The following is a 6,004-nucleotide window of genomic DNA, read 5'->3' as shown; positions in this document are numbered from 1 at the left end:
CACACACATATAGGTTTTTATTGCGGCTAGTTTTTAAATGATGTGCCATTACTGAAAACTGAGCTTGAACAAAACTGACACACCTACAGATTCTTTTCAAATGTTCTCACACTTATCAAACATTTGAAAACTCTTTTGTCATAAGCTACAATAATACAGTGCTTTTCAAACAACAATTTTCACATTTGCTTGTATAGGAACTGCTATTGAAAAGTTAACTAAGGTGGTTACTGCAACGAATGGATGTCAACTGAGAAACTTCAGAAACAGCTGCTAAAGGAAATAAAACTGAATCCGTTCTTTGCATCAGAGCTAATCCTTAGATGTTTCTGCAGCCATAAAGCTTCTTGAAGCACGAGTTACAAAAATTTCTATTCTAGCCAGCTTGTATGCTTTCAGGTTATCAACCATACATGGTTTTAATTAGATTACTGAGAAGAGAATCTTGTCACAAAATTCCCATATTTTAAGATTTTTTTTTTTTGTTCAGAAAATTCAATGACCGATTCAAAATTCTGCAGAGGGGTTGGTCGTGATCAGATCGGATGCTTCAATGTTAGACAGCAGCTATGCTTCCATTTAATTAGCAACAGAAACTTCAGAAATGTGTTTGGTTTTGAGGATAAACCAAAGTGCTGATAAGCTTTAGTGTCTAAGTTAACTTCCTCAACGAGCACGAACGTTCATGAGTAGGAAGAAGATTCAAAGTACAACACTAATACTTCAGTCTTCGGCCAATTTGTACACTAACTTGAGACAAAATTAAAGTCACTGAAAACTGTAGTTGCCAATGTCAAATTCAATACATAATTTTTGGAATAAGTATTAAAACTAAAGCAGTGAGATTCCAATTCCAAAGATAATCCAGCAAAACAAAGATCCATTAATCATAATTAGATTAAGAAATCTTCACGTAATATGTGACCACTATTTCAAATATTCAAAATTGGAACATGTACATTGTTCAACAAGCATTGGTAATGTAATGTAGTATTTAACAAGTGCTGGTAAACTTTGTATGACAGAAAAAAAAGAGCCCAGACTTGTAGCACTTTCACATATGCTCTATCATCTACTGCTGCTGTTGAGAGGCTTAGTAAAAGAATGCATAGGTCTTAATGAAAAGGATTATACTTCAAATAAGGGGTTGTATTTCTAAATATATTCACTTCAATACCAATCCTTACATGTATATGTGCATACGGGAGAGTGTACACAGTCAAAAAGTCCGAGAGCTTTCACTAAAATCTGATGTCATGCAATCAAGATTATTTCTGGAAAGAAAGAAAAAAATTAACATGCTAACAATTTTAAGCAAACAATTTAAATCATAAACTCAAAAGAAAATATTCTGATGGGGTAAGAAGGACCACATTAAAATAAAAAAACTTCTATTGTAGACATAAAAAATAACTTGTCTTAGTATATGTGGTTAACATTTATTAGAATTGAATCAAATGCATAAGCTTAATTCTTAATTTCTTCTTTAACTGTTTACTTGATGTCTTCAAAGACAAGCAACAAGTTACAGGCAGGTTTTAATAAGAAGAAACCTGATCTTGAGAGAGTTCAATTCTTCATGGCATAGTAAGTAATAAAAAGAGGAACTACTGCATTTGCAGAGTTGGGATGCTATTGCATACGCTGTGGAAATGAATCACTATATCATCACCTTGGTTCTTTCATACATGCAGTGGACAAATGGAATCTCATTATTATTTATTTATTTATTTCTGGATTCACTTGGTCCTAAAACAGAAAGCGATTTATTCTAAAGGAAAGATTATTGATAATCTAAAATGTTTCTGAAAAAGGAAGTGACTTTTGATGAGTATTCCAAGCCAAACAGGTCCAGAACTATAATGATAATTGGCAGCTGTGCCATAAACATTCCACCAACACTTGCACGTTCTTTCTCCAATCGGTTTACCTCACCTTCATTTTAGCAAGTGAAATCCAATCCTTAAAGCCATTTTTCATCTTACCAGAGTAATTTCTCTGACAAGGGCTGTGAGTTCCTGAATATTAACGTAAGAGTGGTCGGAAAATTAAGTGCTTGACGAGTAGAAACAATGTCACAGACTTCAGTGCTGGTAAATCAGATTGTTGACAACTGATGATAATAGTCTACTATGGCAACATAGGGGATCAACCATAATTTATGACGATAGGTGCGTCGTTTAGTTGTTCAAATATCTTTGCTGCTTTCAAACATCTGAAATAAGATGTGAAAAGACTCCTCAGCCAGTGGCGTAGGAAAGAGGGGGGGGGGGGGGGTTCGGGTCTGGACCCCTCCTTTTAAGATTAAAATTCAATTCTTTTAATGAAAATCAAGTGTTTTTCTGTCTGTTCATGACTTTTTCATCATTTGATTAATTTTATGAATGTTTGACTGTCTAATTTAAAATAAAATCAACATGTGTTTGCATCTATTTACAGATGGTGGTACCTGCACAGCTTTGCCCGTAATAGAAAAATTAAAAAATCTTTTGGTTCGCCTGTATATTTACAAATAATGTGTGGTGAGTTTTCTCGCCAATTGGCTTGTATCCATATTAAGGTTCCACGCTATGATAATTTCGTATCTCGCCAATTGGCTTGTGCCCATGTTACGGTTCCACGTTATGATAATTTCGTAATTTACTTGTCCATCTTATGATAATTAAGTTCCTAAAATTGGAATAGAAAAAGAACCACATCGAATTTTCGAAAAATCGCTTCGAGGTGCACTCCCCCATGCTATAAACTAACTTTATGCCAAATTTCATGAAAATCGGACGAACGGACTAGGCGCTATGTGCGTCACAGAGATCCTGACAGACAGAGAGAGATCCGGACAGAGACAGCCGAAACAAGACAAAAAACAGCCGAATTTGAATATACAGTCGGTCCTCTATTTAACAAATTCATCGGGGCCGAAACTGTTATACGTTAAACCGGGGTTATTCGTAATATCGGGGTGTGAATTTTTTGAGCAATCACAATTGCTTATTATTCTTATCTGACTGTTTCGAATTCCTATGATTTTATTCCCCCCCCCCCCGCCTCCCTCTGCAGCACCATCGTCGGCCGGCCGCCTCACGGTGCTGCTCCTCTAGCGAAAACAGTCTCCAGGTTTAGGTCCATACCCTACACACACACACACAAGCAGGGATACACACAACTACAGACACACACATATAGACATACACACACATACCCACACACTCATACGTGCACACAGACACAAACACGCCTGCACACAGACACAAACACACACCTGCACACAGACACAAACACACACCTGCACACAAACACATACATACATACACATGCCTGCACACAGACACAAACACACGTGATTGCGAAAAACATAATTTGAATTCCAGATGTCAAAATTCAAATTATTTAAATTTCACTTAGTTTATCTTAAGGCCCCAATAAGCAACAGCGTAAAAATATCCATAATTAGAAAGTGTAGACTTTTTACTCAGCATTCTGTGACTTATTACACTAGTTAATTTGAAATTTTAAAGTATGGCGTAACAGATATTTAAGCATTTCCTTGATATTTGACTTGAAATAGTTCTACTTCGGCTTTCCGTAGAGAAGAAAATACTGTGTCATTTACAGCCTGCTGCATGAGATATGTTTTTAGTTTCCAGGCCATGTAAAGCATTTGAAAAAGTAACAGTTTTAATGGGAGTTACATTATCGCTTTTTGTATCGGAATCGCTGTTCATTGATTCCCCCCCCCCCCTTCGCCCGTAAAAAATTGCCGATTCCAAGAAAAGAATTTTTCTACTTCAGACAATTATGGGTTAAGTCATTTGGAAAACAATCCAATTTTTCCTATCTCAAATTTAAAAAAAAAAAAAAAAAAAAAAATCAGCTGGTAAAATTATTTGTCAATTTGGGGTTTAATATTCGGTAAATAGGGGTTTTGCCATCTTTTTAGTTGGGGAAAAAGAAAAATTTGCTAAATCGTGAAATTCGTTTCATAGCGGTTTGTTAAATCGGCGGCCGACTGCATTAGTTCAGTTAAATGTTTTGAACTGTAAAGCTGCTGCATGTAAAATATGTTCTAGTGATCTTATATAATTTTGGTTAGCGTTTAGGGGGATTCCACCAAAATGTGTGTGACATTTTTACACTATTTTTTTCTTCTGTTTTTTATAATTAATTATTAATTTTATAAAATGTGCAAAGTGTGGGACAGTTTGGGATTTTAGCGATCACACATGTTACAAGTTTGTCGCCCAAAGAGTTGATCAAAAAATAAATTTTTTAATTGAAAGTATTCTGGAAATTATTTTTCCCCCCACATAAATACCAAATAACCTGAGGGTATCCTGTTTGAACTTTGAAGTGAAGTGGCCAGATCAGATATTGGAAAAATCAAAACAAGCCGGATAGATTGGGGTTCTCACTCTAAATAGAAATTAAAATAAAGCACTTTAAAGAACCACTTTTTTCTCTAACTGGAGTGTTTTCTTCGGTTCTTGGTGAATCATGAGATTCTCCTTAGGGCTTAATACCTGTTCCCTGGAAATTCCAGTAACAAATAGGCAAATATAAAGTTTAATAAAATGAAGCAAAAAAATTAGGACTATGGCATAAACGCATATCAAGAGCAAAAACTTTGAGAAGCATTTTTCAATTTTGCAGTGATTCAATATTATGTATAAAAATTCTTTAAAAAAAAAACATTTACCTAAGGATTATGTTATTACTTTGACAATCATCTAAAAAAATTTCATAAAAATAATTGTTAGTATTTAATTAATAACTTTAAAAAAAAAAACAAATCATACTCGAAGTATTAACAACTTCAATATCCTATATCCACACACACCATTAAACAGTTGGAAAAACAAATTACATGGTTTCTAAAAAGTCCTTAACATATTTTTAAAATTCATAGAAAAGTAAAAAAACTGTCGTATCAATATGCAGTTAGTGCCATAATACTTCATAGGTTCAATAATTTTTCATAACATCATGAAAATAAAAGGAAAAAAAAAACAAACACATAACTATGAGTAATTGCTGTATCGTCACAGTAAGAATTTGTTCAAACTGTGATGATACAGCGGTCAATGTAAATTACTTATAGTTACCTTTTTTTTCCCCTTCTTTCTTCTAAAATGTCATAAAAACTCTTGAACCTGTGAAAAGTATTATGGCGCAAAACCCATATTGATATGATACGACAATTTGTTCTTCTCTATGAATTTTTAAAATGTGTCAATGACTTTCTGAACACCACGGAAAACGAAAATAGAAAGGATTGAATAATATTAAAAGTTGTGAAGTTGGGACCAGAAAGAGAAGAAAATGTGCCATAGCCGCTTAGTTAAAAATCCCAATAGAAACATCACGAAGAAACATACATCGCCTCAGAAAAGAAAGAAATTATGTGATTGCTTGAAAAATGCTTGTTGAACAAATTTTGGCGAGAAATGCAAAGCAAACTTCTTTGCTGGGAAAGTCTCCCAATTGTGGAGTAGTTCGCAATCCTGCTAAAGCCCAATAAGTTCGTAAGTACGCAATTATTAAAGAATAACTCTCAATCAAACTGAAAAACAAATAACTAGCCTTCCAGAGGAATTAAAGATGCACTATCAGATTTTAAGAGAAAACAGGAGCAAGGAAAGCTTTTAAAAATGTATTTAATAAATATTCAATTCGAAAAAGAAAAAAAATCTCAGCAATTCACTGAAATATCAAATTTTATCAAAATTAATAAATAAATTAACTAATAAATAAATAAATAAATGAAAAACAATGAGCATTGAAATTAAAGGGAAAAAGAGAGACAGGACTAAAAAGACAAAGAAAAATTTATATTTTTCAGACTTGCTTAAAAAATTTCAAAAATAGAGCACCTTGCCCAAATAAGGAAGAATGTTTTCAAAATTAAACATTTTGAAAGGCCCTTTGTAACAGATCATTGAAATAAAACACTTTAAAACACTTTTAAGGACTTATGGGAGCCCTGTGAATAGTTAGTGGACATTCGGTG

Source organism: Uloborus diversus, chromosome 8, assembly GCF_026930045.1.
Source record: "Uloborus diversus isolate 005 chromosome 8, Udiv.v.3.1, whole genome shotgun sequence".
NCBI classification, from domain to species: domain Eukaryota; kingdom Metazoa; phylum Arthropoda; class Arachnida; order Araneae; family Uloboridae; genus Uloborus; species Uloborus diversus.
The sequence above is the reverse complement of the archived record's forward strand: the minus strand, read 5'-3'. Positions refer to the sequence as shown.